Consider the following 2,745-nt stretch of genomic DNA (forward strand, 5'->3'; position numbering starts at 1 on the left):
TGAATCATGAGCAATTAAACCTTCTTTGTTAAGGTTAGAAGTTCTGTTATTTTGATGAATTAATACTATTGTCATTCTTCTCTTAATCAATGCATTGTTTTATATTCAAGCATTGATTTCGTTATTCATTCAAGGAATTAGAGTATATTGGAAGATAACTCTTTTTCTAATTGAATTTTTGTTGAATCTTGAAAAAGTTAAATCACTTGAATAACAGCTTGAAATCAACTCCTCATAATTCTCTAATTATTTGGAGTTAACGTAATACGTGACATATAATCATCTTATCTTTGGGTACTTAAAATTTGTATGGCTCATAAACTAGGATTGGACTTAAATTTCCAATTTAAATTAAGTGACTAAGGAATTCGCAGTTAATTTGGTTATAAGAGATTAAATTACTAAATGAGAAATGCTAGGGGGTAGCAATTTTGGTGTTTTATAACCATCAATTGGCTATCAATTGTATTTTTAATGGTGTGAGATTACATCTAATGGTGAAAAAGCACTCACTTTTATTTTGATGGTTAAGTGCTGGCCAAAAAATACAAAAATTACTGATCCCCTAGACTTTTCCTTACTTGAATAATTAAAGTTTAATCAATCAAGATTTGCCATAAATTAAACTTTTGTATGGTTAAAGTAAGTGATAAGAATTATTAATTCAAAAATTTAAAATCTTCAAAATATTAATAGTTTTCTCATATTAATTTTACAACCCATATATTGTTGCTTTTTTGAATTTCCTGATTTACTGTTGTATGCCATTTAAATTTGAAATTACTCAATTTAACTTGTCTAACTAATCTAATTACTTAATTATTATTGTTTGATCCATTATTTTTTGTAAGATCAATATTTACTCACTTAAATTATTACTTAGTATAACCTAATACAATTACTGATAAGTTGTGGTATTCGAAATCTACCACCACTTGCTAGCTGTATTTGGTCAAGTCATTTTACAATACGTAAACTATTTAGATTTTTGTTTTGTTTGTAATTATCATTAACTTTTATATGAAAAATGAAAACGATATAAAAGTATTTTTATATTTTGACCACGGGAACGAACCAATAAAATTAAAGCATAATACAAGCCTCGCAACAAATCAAATTCATATAGGACTTATAGGTAACTCGATCATACTAATCGAACCAACTCCGAACAACTCACTCATCATAAATTAGTTCAATATAATTCCAGTAATTCATAACATAATATATGTCAGTGCTCATATGAAGTAAATTAAACTGAAAACATATGCTTAACTTTATGTTAAGATGAAGTTATTACAATTTTTTTAAGTTATTTTTAGTCAAAAGGTATAGGTACTCATGGAAATGCGTCCAATAATATAACTAAAGCTAATTTTACGGTGTTTATTATTTGTAGTTTAATTTTTGTTTAATTTAATTTGTTATAATAAATTTTAAATATTTAAATATTATTTATTTTTATTTTTTGAATTAAATATTAATTTTTTTATAAATTAAACACTATTTTTTAAGTATCATAATAATCNTTAAATAGGTTTTTAAAGAATTTTATGTTAAAATTTTGTTTTTTAAAAAATTTTATTACATTAAGATTCGCAAATTTTATAAAATAAAACATATAAATCTCTATTTTAATTAGATGTGTTATTTTTATTTGGATTAATAAATTTTAAAAATTATAATAGAAGAATTTATATATTTTTCTTATGTAAAATTCAAGACCTCAATATAATAAAAAAATTTTACAGACAAAAACGATCAATGTAAAATTCTTTAAGGATCTGTTTAGATACATACATACTCTAGGAAATAAGAACTCAAGGAGGGTAACATTGAAACGCTAGAAGAGTTCAATTCCAACTTCCAATTGGCTAGTTTATGTAACCTTGCCTATACATAAAACACAGTAGTTGATGGATGATGATTTTTTTTTTTATAAAATAATTTTTCATAGATTTTGTTCACCATCCACTTTTGAAAATAGGTTTAGAAAGAAATAATATTTAATTTGGTCTTTAAATTTGTAAATATGACTTATATTAGTTTTTAAGACAATTTTCAGCATATAAACGTTAATATATAGAGTATTGATATAAACGGTTAGATATTATGCTGGAACTTGAAACATAATACAGTTTTAGTTTTGGTGCTCAAATATACTAAAAACAACGTTGTATCACTTGTTTAAAAAAAAATTCCAATAAATATCACCTAAGATGTTATTTTTAGACTATTTGGTGTCAAACCCAAAATGACGTCATTTTACAAAATTCAGCATAATATTTAATTTTTTATATCAATATTTTGTTAATGTTTGTACATTGAAAATTATTTCAGAAATTAATATGAATCATGTTTGTAAAGTTTAAAGAATTAAATAAAAATTATTAAAATTTTAAAAATTAAATTATTAAAACTTATATGTAAATTTAGAAATCAAATTGAATATTATCTCAATTTAAGAGTGCTATAGAATAATTTGGTTTATTTTGGATCATATAAGTTGATGCATCATAGTATTGTTGTTCAAAAAAATGGTGGCACAACTTATTTCCACTAATACTAATGAAATTGCCTTTAAAAAGAGCTCAATTGTTAGCGGATGACTAGACACAACACTTTTTTGTAAACAAAAGTGCATTGGCTAGCTAGACCAAACTAATCATGATGAATTGCAGCTAGCTATTCTTGTATGCATATATATATTCATATAGATCTTCGTCGTACACTTTTTATTGATAAAAT

The sequence above is a fragment of the Arachis duranensis genome, chromosome 2, assembly GCF_000817695.3.
Source record: "Arachis duranensis cultivar V14167 chromosome 2, aradu.V14167.gnm2.J7QH, whole genome shotgun sequence".
Lineage (NCBI taxonomy): Eukaryota > Viridiplantae > Streptophyta > Magnoliopsida > Fabales > Fabaceae > Arachis > Arachis duranensis.